This window comes from Balaenoptera musculus, chromosome X, assembly GCF_009873245.2.
Source record: "Balaenoptera musculus isolate JJ_BM4_2016_0621 chromosome X, mBalMus1.pri.v3, whole genome shotgun sequence".
NCBI lineage: Eukaryota > Metazoa > Chordata > Mammalia > Artiodactyla > Balaenopteridae > Balaenoptera > Balaenoptera musculus.
Genome location: NC_045806.1, coordinates 58,428,818 through 58,441,528, shown reverse-complemented (window position 1 = coordinate 58,441,528; position 12,711 = coordinate 58,428,818). Strand labels below are relative to the sequence as shown.

Genomic DNA, 12,711 nt, shown 5'->3' with positions numbered 1-12,711 from the left:
CTGGCTTGTGGGACAGGGGTACCACGTCAAGAGAGGTGAGCCAAGGAGATCTGGAACGCTGCCTTTCCCTCCACTGAGCACTTGGCTCCTAAAGTGGGGGTGTCATTCAGAAGTGTGCCATTGTCTCTGACTGCAGCACTAGTGCTGTGGCTCGAAGACTGCCCTGGGGGAGAATCAGGCCACAGAACAGAGACCTCTGAATCCCTCCCCAAAGGAATGAACTTTATTTGCAACAGAGTGTGGAGAAGTTCAAGCCTAAGTGCACTCTCAAAAAGAGTGGAGGTTGTGGTAAAGGGCAATTGTTAGGAGAATGATAGATTCATTAGAGATATAGGCTAAGCCTAGCTAGCTAGACAGGCTAGCTTACTAGAGAGAAACGAGGAAAAAAACAGCTGGGAAAAGCCCTCCCGGATCATAACAAATCACAAACTGTGTTCTAGGAAACTATCCCTTCAAAGGAGCCCAAGATTTGATTGGATCAATTTGTGGAACAATTTATGCCATACGGAATTGTTGAAAACAACAGAACAATCAGCTGACAATTAATGGAACTTAACAGCTGGGAGTGGTCAGTAGAAGAGACAAAAAGAGCCCTGCCAAAACCCAGAATGTCTGTGGGCATCCTAGGGCTATGCCTTCTGGGGAAAATCATAGGCTTCATACTAGGAGTGTAGGGGCAGTAGCCTTCACTAAAATAATCCCGTCAGTGACTAAACGATTAAACAAGCAAATAACTTAAATAAGCCCTGGGGCGGGGGTGGGGAGACCAGTACACAGAATTGCTACAACATGCTATCTAAAATATCCAGTTTACAGCAAAAAGTATGAGACATGTAAGGAAACAGGAAAGAATGATCCACACACCAGAAAAAAAATCAAGCAACAGAAACTACCTGTGACAGTAAGCAGATGTCAGATTTAATAGGCAAAGACTTCAAAGGAGCCATTATATATATGTTCAAAGAAAACAAAATTATGAATGAAGAAGCAAAAAAAAATCTGACAACAATGTCATATTAATAAAGAGTATCTGTAAAGAGATAGAAATTATTGAAAATAACCAAATGGAAATTTTGGAGTTGAAAAGTACAATAACTCAAATAAAAATAAAAGAGAGAGAGATCTAGTTTGCTATATCAAAGTACTGAAACCAAGCAGGACCCTGTGGGGCTTCTGGGCACAGAATCCTTTCTGTCCCCCATTTCTTGTTTGTAGGGGACAGACTCCAGCCTCCATGACCTTTCCTGAGTTCCAAAGGGCAGATTCGAACAGTTGCTAATCAAGGGAGGAACAGCCAAGAAACCACCTCTGGCAGGGAACCAGAGAAGCTCATCAAGAAGATCACCAGAGACCAGATTAGAGGACTGCAGGCCCTGCACACACCCTAATCTTGTCAGCAACACCACTCTTGAACTATTACTATAAAACTCCTCATCAAATCCTCTTGGGTTGGGACATATAGTTTTTTGGGGCAGAAGCCCGCTGTGTCCTCCTTTGCCTGGCAAAACAATAAAACTATTCTTTTCTATTTCACCCAAAACTCTGTCTCTGAGATTTGATTCAGCACTGGTGAACAGAGGCTGAGCTTTCAGCATCAGTACCATAAACTGGATGGCTTAAAAAAAAACAAATTTATTGTCTCACATTTCTGTAGGCTAGAAGTCTGAAATCAAGGTATTGGCAGGGCCAGGCTCCCCCTGAAGCCTCCAGGCTTCCTTGCCTTTTCCAGTTTCTGGTAGTTCTAGGCATTCCTTGGCATGTGGCAGCATTACTCCAATCTCTGCCTCCATTTTCACATGGCTGTGTTCCCTCTTTGTATCTGTGTCCAAACTTCTCTCTTCTGATAAGGATACTGATGCTGAAAGCTCAGCCTCTGTGCACCGGTGCTGAATCGAATCTCAGAGACAGAGTTTTGGGTGAAGTAGAAAAGAATAGTTTTATTGCTTTGTCAGACAAAGGGGGACACAGATGGCTCCTGCCCCCCAAAACTATATAGCCCAACCTGGGAGGCTTTGATGAGGAGTTTTATAGCAGTGGTACAAGGTGGGGTTGTTGATAAGGATTAGAATGTGTGCATGGCCTTTAATCTGGCCTCAGGTGGTCTCTTGATGAGCTTCTTGAGGTTATCTTCTGTGATCTCTGGAATGAAGAATGCTAAGATCTTGCTTTGTTGGGGGTTTTAGTTCTGTAAAGAGCTCAAGGCTATTGTTACATGTATCCCTTGAGGTGGAGCCAGGCTGCACTATTGTTTCTTGGCTGCTTCTCCCTTGTCTTTGCATCCCCTCCTTTCCCTGATTAGCAACTGTCTGAAAGGCTTCCATGCCCAGGAGCCCCACAGGGTCCGGCTTGGTTTCAATGCCAGTTATATTGGATGAATGGTCCACCTTTCTTCAGTATGACTGCATGTTAACTAATTATATCTGTAATAACTCCACCCCAAATAACTCACATTTTGAGATACTGGGGATTAGGACTCCAACATATCTTTTTACAGGACATAATTCAACACATAACAACTGGTAACTGTAATTATGCAATTATAAAAGACAGTAAAAATGCTCGTTTCTTCTCCTTTCTTAACTGATTTAAAAATCAATTATATAAAACAATATGTATATAATGTATTGTTGTGGATGTAACATATAGACAAGTAATATATTTACCGATAAGACCAGAGAGGAAGTGGGTGGAGTCAAGGCTATATTAGACTAAGGAAAAGACTCAAGATAGAAACTCTAATCCACAGGAACAGAAGAAGAAAATCAGAAATGTATTAATTTTAAGGTTACAAATAAATTTTAGCAAGTAGACAAATTGTAAATATGGAATCCATGAATAAGAATCAACTGTATATAGGAGTAACATTTATAATAGGAGTAACATTTCTACATGTCACTGGAACTAAGTTAGTATAAATCTGAAGCTGATTCTGATAAATTAATCTATGTATGGTAAGCCTGAGAGCAACAACTAATAACTCAAAATAGTAGTGTAAAAATCATCTAAAAATTAAAATGCTACATTCGAAAATATTCACTTAATATGAAAGAACACAGTAAAGGAGGAATGGAGGATAAAGACATGAAACAAAAAAACCAAAAATTAAAATGGCAAATGTAAACAAAACTATATTGATAATAATATTAAATGTAGGGAGACCGCCAAGATAGCGGAGGAGTAAGATGTGCAGATCACCTTCCTCTCCACAAATACATCAGAAATACATCTACATGTGGAACAACTACTACAGAACACGTACTGAATGCTGGCAGAAGACCTCAGATTCCCCAAAAGGCAAGAAACTCCCCAGGCACCTGGCCGTGTGGCTGACAGGGTCTCTGTGCTCTGGCCGGGTGTCAGGCCTGTGCCTCTCAGGTGGGAGAGCCAAGTTCAGGACATTGGTCCACCAGAGACCTCCTGGTCCCACGTAATATCAAACGGCAAAACCCCTCCAACAGATCTCCATCTCAACACTAAGACCCAGATCCACTCAACAACCAGCAAGCTACAGTGCTGGACACCCTATGCCAAACAATTAGCAGGACAGGAACACAACCTCACCCACTAGCAGAGAGGCTGCCTAAAATCAAAATAAGGTCAAAGACACACCAAAACACACCAACAGACGCGGTCCTGCCCACCAGAAAGACAAGATCCAGCCTCATCCACCAGAACACAGGCACTAGTCCCCTCCACCAGGAAGCCTACACAACAAACTGAATCAACCTTAGCCACTGGGGGCAGACACCAAAAACAACGGGAACTACGAACTTGCAGCCTGCGAAAAGGAGACCCCAAACACAGTAAGTTAAGCAAAATGAGAAGACAGAGAAACACACAGCAGATGAAGGAGCAAGGTAAAAACCCACCAGACCAAAAAAATAAAGAGGAAATAGGCAGTCTACCTGAAGAAGAATTCAGAGTAATGATAGTAAAGATGATCCAAAATCTTGGAAATAGAATGGAGAAAATACAAGAAATGTTCAATAAGGACCTAGAAGAACTAAAGAGCAAACAAACAATGATGAACTACACATAAATGGAATTAAAAATTCTCTAGAAGGAATCAATAGCAGAATAATGGAGGCAGAAGAACGCATAAGTGACCTGGAAGATAAAATAGTGGAAATAGCTACTGCAGAGCAGAATAAAGAAAAGGGAATGAAAAGAACTGAGGACAGTCTCAGAGACCTCTGGGACAACATTAAACACACCAACATTTGAATTATAGGGGTCCCAGAAGAAGAAGAGAAAAAGAAAGGGACTGAGAAAATATTTGAAGAGATTATAGTTGAAAACTTCCCTAATATGGGAAAGGAAATAATTAATCAAGTCCTGGAAGCACAGAGAGTCCCATACAGGATAAATCCAAGGAGAAACACGCCAAGACACATATTAATCAAACTATCAAAAATTAAATAACAAGAAAACATTGCACAGCAAAGGAAACCATAAACAAGACCAAAAGACAACCATCAGAATGGGAGAAAATATTTGCAAATGAAGCAACTGACAAAGGATTAATCTCCAAGATTTACAAGCAGCTCATGCAGCTCAATAACAAAAAAACGAACAACCCAATCCAAAAATGGGCAGAAGACCTAAATAGACATTTCTCCAAAGAAGATATACAGATGGCCTACAGACACATGAAAGAATGCTCAACATCATTAATCATTAGAGAAATGCAAATCAAAACTACAATGAGATATCATCTCACACCGGTCAGAATGGCCATCATCAAAAAATCTAGAAACAATAAATGCTGGAGAGGGTGTGGAGGAAAGGGAACACTCTTGCACTGTTGGTGGGAATGTAAATTGATACAGCCACTATGGAGAACAGTATGGAGGTTCCTTAAAAAACTACAAATAGAACTACCATACGACCCAGCAATCCCACTACTGGGTATATACCCTGAGAAAACCATAGGTCAAAAAGTGTCATGTACCACAATGTTCATTGCAGCTCTATTTACAATAGCCAGGACCTGGAAGCAACCTAAATGTCCATCGACAGATGAATGGATAAAGAAGATGTGGCACATATATACAATGGAATATTACTCAGCCATAAAAAGAAATGAAATGGAGGTATTTGTAATGAGGTGGATGGAGTTAGAATCTGTCATACAGAGTGAAGTAAGTCAGAAAGAGAAAAACAAATACAGTATGCTAACACATATATATGGATTCTAAGGAAAAAAAAAAAAAAAAAAGGCCATGAAGAACCTAGTGGCAAGACGGGAATAAAGACACAGACCTACTAGAGAATGGACTTGAGGATATGGGGAGGGGGTGGGGTGAGATGGGACAGGGTAAGAGAGTGTCATGGACATATATACACTACCAAATGTAAAATAGATAGCTAGTGGGAAGCAGCCGCATAGCACAGGGAGATCAGCTCGGTGCTTTGTGACCACCTAGAGGGGTGGGATGGGGAGGGTGGGAGGGAGGGAGATGCAAGAGGGAAGAGTAATGGGAACCTATTGTATATGTATAACTGATTCACTTTGTTATAAAGCAGAAGCTAACACACTATTGTAAGGCAATTATACTTCAATAAAGATGTTTAAAGAAAAAAAAAATTAAATAACAAGAAAACATATTAAAAGCAGCAAGGGAAAAACAACAAATAACATACAATGGAATCCCCATAAGGTTAACAGCTGATCTTTCAGCAGAAACTCTGCAAGCCAGAAGGGAGTGGCAAGACATATTTAAAGTGTTGAAAGGGAAAAACCTACAACCAATAATACTCCATGCAGTAAGGATCTCATTCAGATGCGACAGAGAAATTAAAACCTTTATAGACAAGAGAAAGCTAAGAGAATTCAGCACACCAAACCAGCTTTACAACAAATGCTAAAGGAACTTCTCTATGTAGGAAACACAAGAGAAGGAAAAGACCTACAATAACAAACCCAAAACAATTAAGAAAATGGTAATAGGAACATACATATTGATAACTATCTTAAATGTAAATGGATTAAATGCTCCAACCAAAAGACATAGACTGGCTGAATGGATACAAAAACAAGACTCGTATATATGCTGTCTACAAGAGACCCACTTCAGACCTAGGGACACATACAGACTGAAATTGAGGGGTTGTAAAAAGATATTCCATGCAAATGGAAATCAAAAGAAAGCTGGAGTAGCAATTCTCATATCAGACAAAATAGACTCTAAAATAAAGACTATTACAAGAGACAAAGAAGGACACTACATGATGATCAAGGGATCAATCCAAGAAGATATAACAATTGTAAATATTTATGCACCCAACAAAGGAGCACCTCAATACATAAGGCAAATGCTAACAGCCATAAAAGGGGAAATCGACAGTAACACAAAAATAGTAGGGGACTTTAACACCCCACTTTCACCAATGGACAGATCATACAAAATGAAAGTAAATAAGGAAACACAAGCTTTAAATGATACATTAAACAAGATGGACTTGATTGATATTTACAGGACATTCCATCCAAAAACAACAGAATACACTTTCTTCTCAAGTGCTCACGGAACATTCTCCAGGGTAGATCATACCTTGGGTGACAAATCAAGCCTTGGTAAACTTAAGAAAACTGAAATTGTATCAAATATCTTCTCCGACCACAATGCTATGAGACTAGATATCAATTACAGGGAAAAAAATCTGTAAAAAATACAAACACATGGAGGCTAAACAGTACACAACTAAATAACCAAGAGAGCGCTGAAGAAATCAAAGGGGAAATTAAAAAATACCTAGAAACAAATGACAATGAAAACACGACAACCCAAAACCTACAGGATGCAGCAAAGGCAGTTCTAAGAGAGAAGTTTAAAGCAATACAATCCTACCTCAAGAAACAAAAACATCTCAAATAAACAACCTATCTTACACCTAACACAGTTAGAGAAAGAAGAACAAAAAACCCCCAAAGTTAACAGAAGGAAAGAAATCATAAAGATCAGATCAGAAATAAATGAAAAAGAAATGAAGGAAACGATAGCAAAGATCAATAAAACTAAAAGCTGGTTCTTTGAGAAGACAAACAAAATTGATAAACCATTAGCCAGACTCATCAAGAAAAAAAGGGAGAAGACTCAAATCAATAGAATTACAAATGAAAAAGGAGAAGTAACAATTGACACTGCAGAAATACAAAGGATCATGAGAGATTACTACAAACAACTCTATGCCAATAAAATGGACAACCTGGAAGAAATGCACAAATTCTTACAAAAGCACAACCTTCCGAGACTGAACCAGAAAGAAACAGAAAATACAAACAGACCAATCACAAGCACTGAAATTGAGACTGTGATTAAAAATCTCCCAACAAACAAAAGCCCAGGACCAGATGGCTTCACAGGTGAATTTTATCAAACATTTAGAGACGAGCTAATACCTATCCTTCTCAAACTTTTCCAAAATACAGCACAGGGAGGAACACTCCCAAACTCATTCTACGAGGCCACCATCACCCTGATACCAAAACCAGACAAAGATGTTACAAAGAAAGAAAACTATAGGCCAATATCACTCACGAACATAGATGCCAAAATCCTCAACAAAATACTATCAAACAGAAACCAGCAGCACATTCAAAGGATCATACACCATGATCAAGTGGGGTTTATCCCAGGAATGCAAGGATTCTTCAAGATACGCAAATCAATCAATGTGATAAATCATATTAACAAATTGAAGGAGAAAAACCATATGATCATCATCTCAATAGAGGCAGAAAAAGCTTTCGACAAAATTCAACACCGATTTATGATAAAAACCCTCCAGAAAGTAGGCATAGAGGGAACTTATCTCAACATAATAAAGGCCATATATAACAGACACACAGCCAACACTGTTCTCAATGGTGAAAAACTGAAAACATTTCCTCTAAGATCAGGAACAAGACAAGGTTGTCCAGTCTCATGACTATTATTCAACATAGTTTTGGAAGTTTTAGCAACAGCAATCAGAGGAGAAAAAGAAATAAAAGGAATCCAAATTGGAAAAGAAGAAGTAAAGCTGTCACTTTTTGCAGATGACATGACACTCTGCATAAAGAATCCTAAAGATGCTACCAGAAAACTTGTAGAGCTAATCAATGAATCTGGTAAGGTAGCAGGATACAAAATTATTGGACAGAAATCTCTTGCATTCCTATACACTAATGATGAAAAATCTGAAGGAGAAATTAAGGAAACACTCCCATTTACCACTGCAACCAAAAGAGTAAAATACCTAGGAATAAACCTACCTAAGGAGACAAAAGACCTGTATGCAGATAACTATAGGACACTGATGAAAGAAATTAAAGATGATACAAACAGATGGAGAGATATACCATGTTCTTGGATTGGAAGACTCAACATTGTGAAAATGACTCTACTACCCAAAGCAATCTACAGATTCAGTGCAATCCCTATCAAACTCCCAATGGCATTTTTCACAGAACTAGAACAAAAAATTTCACAATTTGTATGAAAACACAAAAGACCCCAAATAGCCAAAGCAATCTTGAGAAAGAAAAACGGAGTTGGAGGAATCAGGCTCCCAGACTTCAGACTATACTACAAAGCTACAGTAATAAAGACAGTATGTTACTGGCACAAAAACAGAAATATAGATCAATGGAACAGGACAGAAAGCCCAGAGATAAACCCATGCACATATGGTCACCTTATTATTGATAAAGGAGGCAAGCATATACAATGGAGAAAAGACAGCCTCTTCAATAAGTGGTGCTGGGAAAACTGGACAGCTACCTGTAAAAGAATGAAATTAGAACACTCCCTAACACCATACACAAAAATAAACTCAAAATGGATTAAAGACCTAAATGTAAGGCCAGACACTATAAAACTCTTAGAGGAAAACATAGGCAGAACACTCTAAGATCTATGACATAAATCACAGCAAGATCCTTTTTGACCCACCTCCTAGAGAAATGGAAAAAAAAACAAAAATAAACAAATGGGACCTAATGAAACTTAAAAGCTTTTGCACAGCAAAGGAAACCATAAACAAGACAAAATGACAACCCTCAGAATGGGAGAAAATATTTGCCAATGAAGCAACTGACAAAGGATTAATCTCCAAAATTTACAAGCAGCTCATGCAGCTCAATATGAAAACAACAAACAACCCGATCCAAAATTGGGCAGAAGACGTAAACAGACATTTCTCCAAAGAAGATATACAGATTGCCAACAAACACATGAAAGGATGCTCAACATCACTAATCATTAGAGAAATGCAACTCAAAACTACAATGAGGTATCACCTCACACCGAATGGCCATCATCAAAAAATCTACAAATAATAAGTGCTGGAGAGGGTGTGGAGAAAAGGGAACCCTCTTGCACTGTTGGTGGGAATGTAAATTGATACAGCCACTATGGAGAACAGTATGGAGGTTCCTTAAAAAACTAAAAATAGAACTACCATACGACCCAGCAATCCCACTTTTGGGCATATACCCTGAGAAAACCATAATTGAAAAAGAGTCATGTACCACAATGTTCATTGCAGCTCTATGTACAATAGCCAGGCCATGGAAGCAACCTAAGTGTCCATCGACAGATGAATGGATAAAGAAGATGTGGCACATATATACAATGGAATATTACTCAGCCATAAAAAGAAATGAAATTGAGTTATTTGTAGTGAGGTGGATGGACCTAGAGTCTGTCATACAGAGTGAAGTAAGTCAGAAAGAGAAAAAGAAATACCGTATGCTAACACATATATATGGAATCTTAAAAAAAAAATAAAAAGGTTCTGAAGAACCTAGGGTCAGGACAGGAATAAAGACGCAGACGTAGAGAATGGACTTGAGGACACGGGAAAGGGGAAGGGTAAGCTGGGATGAAGTGAGAGAGTGGCATGGAAATATATACACTACCAAATGAAAAACAGATAGCTAGTGGGAAGCAGCTGCATAGCACAGGGAGATCAGCTCGGTGCTTTGTGACTACCTAGAGGGGTGGAATAGGGAGGGTGGAGGGAGAACCAAGAGTGAGGAGATATGGTGATATATGTATATGTATAGTTGATTCAGTTTGTTATAAAGCAGAAACTAACACACCATTGTAAATCAGTTATACTCCAATAAAGATGTTAAGAAAATATTAAATGTAACTGAATTAAACAATCCAGTCAAAATGTAGAAATTGTAACACTGGATATAAAAACCAGTATAACAGTGTAACCATATGCTATGACATTTTAAATTCAAAGATACAAATAGATTAAAAGTGAAAGGAGCAACAAAAATACAAGAAGCAAAAACTGACAAATCATGGAGGGAGAATAGACAATTCAACAATAACATTGGAGACTTCAATTCTCCACTTTTAATAATGGATAGAACTAGGCAGAATATCAACTTTGCACCCTAAGCAATAGAAAAATAAGAGGAAACTAAACCCAAAACTAGCAGTAGGAAGGAAAAGTAAAGGTAAGAGCAGAGAAAAATGAAGTAGACAATAGAAAAATAATAGAATTAATTGTGTCAAAAGCTGGTTCTTTGAAAAGATCAAGAAAATTGACAAACTTTAGCTAGACTGACCAAGAGAAAACAGAGAAGACTCAAATTACTAAAATCAGATATGAAAGTGGGGACATTACCACCAAACTTATAGAAATAAAATGGATTATAAGAGAATACTATGAACAGTTGTACATAGTATTCTTTTGCACAGTTGTTACAAATTAGATAATCTAGATATAATGGACAAATTCCTAGAAACAGACAAACTACCAAAACTGACTCAGGAAGAAATAGAAAATCTGAATGGACTTATAACAAGTAAAGACATTGAATCAATAATCAAAAATCTCCCAGTAAAGAAAAGTCCAGACCAGATTGTTAGACTGGTGAATTCCACTAAACATCTAAGGAAGAATTAACACCAATCCTTCTCAAACTCATCAAAAAATTAAAAAGGAGAGGACTTCCTAACTCATTCTACAAGGCCAGCATTAGCCTGAGTCCAAAGCTAAACACATCACAAGAAAAGAAAACTACAGACCAAAATCTCTTATATAAATGCAAAAATCCTCAAGAAAATACTAGCAAACCAAATCCAGCAGCATACTGAAAGGATTATATACCATGACCAAGTGGGATTTATCCCAGGAACGTGACGGTGGCTCTGCATATGAAAATCCCTATCATCATAAAACACCCCATTAATAGAATGAAGGAAAGAGGCCACATGATCATCTCAAAAAATGCAGAAAAAAATTGACAAAATTCAACACATTTTCGTGATAAAAACACTCAACAAATGAAGAATAAGAGGGAACTTTCAAAACACGATAAGGGGCATATATGAAAAACTCAGAGTTAACATAATACTCAGTGGTGAAAGACAAGGAAGTTCTCTCTTGCCACTTCTATTCAAAGTCGTACTGGCAGTTCTTGCTGGAGCATTCAGGCAAAAAAAAAAAAAAAGAAAAGAAAAGAAAAGAAAAGAAAAATTCATTGAAATAGAAAAGGAAGAAGTAAAACTATTTTTATTCTCAGATAACATGATTTTATACATGCAAACTGCTAAAAAAAACCCAAAAAACTATTAGAGCTAACAAGTGAATTCAGCAAAGTTGCAGCGTACAAGGCCAACATACCCAAATCAGTTTAATTTCTATACATTGGCAATGAACAATCCAAAAATAAAATTAAGAAAACAATTTCATTTATCAAAATGAATAGCATCAAAAAGAATAAAATACTTTGGAATAAATTTAACCAAGGACATGCAAGATTTGTACACTGAAAATTACAAAACACTGATGAAAGAAATCATAGAAGCACAAATAAATGGAAATACATTCTGTGTTCATGGACTGAAAGATTTAATATTAAGATATCAATACTACCCAATGTGATCTACAAATTCAACACAATCCCTATTAAAATCTCAATAGCCTTTTCTGCATAAATGGAAGAGCTAATTCTAAAACTTATAAGGACTTCCAGGGGACCCCAAATAGCCAAATCGCTCTTGACAAAGAACAGCAAAGTTGGAGGGCTCATTTCTGGATTTCTAATCATACTAGAAAGCTACACTAATCAACACCATATTATACTGGCATGAAGATAGACATATAGTCAAGTGGAATACAATTGAGAGTCCAATAATAAACCCAAACATCTATGGACAACTGATTTCAACAAGGGTGTCAACACCACTCAATGGGATAAGAATAGTCCTTTCCACAAATGGTTCTGGAACAACTGTATAGCCACAAGCAAAAGAATAAAGTTGGACTCCTACCTCACACCATGTACAAAAATTAACTCAAAATGTATTAAAGACCAAAATATAAGAGCTAAAATTATAAAGTTAATACAAGAAAACATAGAGGTAAATCTCCCTGATCATGGATTTGGCACTGGATTCTTAGATATGACACCAAAAGCATAAGCAACAAAAGAAATAATCAATAAACTGGACTTGATAAAAAAAATTTTGTGCATCAAAAGTCACTATCAAGAGAGTGAAAGGACAACTCACAGAATGGGGGAAAATATTTGCAAATCATATATCTGATAAGGGTCTAGTATCCAGAATACATAAAGAACAATTACAACTCAGCAATAAAAAGACAAATCACCCAATTTTAAATGAGCAAAGGATTTGAATATATATTTCTCCAAAGAAAATATACAAATGGCCGACAAACACAAGAAAAGATGCTTAACAT

General features: G+C 37.5%; 1 protein-coding gene across 2 annotated transcripts in view; it reads right to left on the bottom strand.

Annotated features, from left to right (window-relative positions):
* Positions 1–12,711, bottom strand: part of NHSL2 (NHS like 2) — a 271,747-nt gene that overhangs the window by 204,572 nt on the left and 54,464 nt on the right. The window lies entirely within an intron of this gene.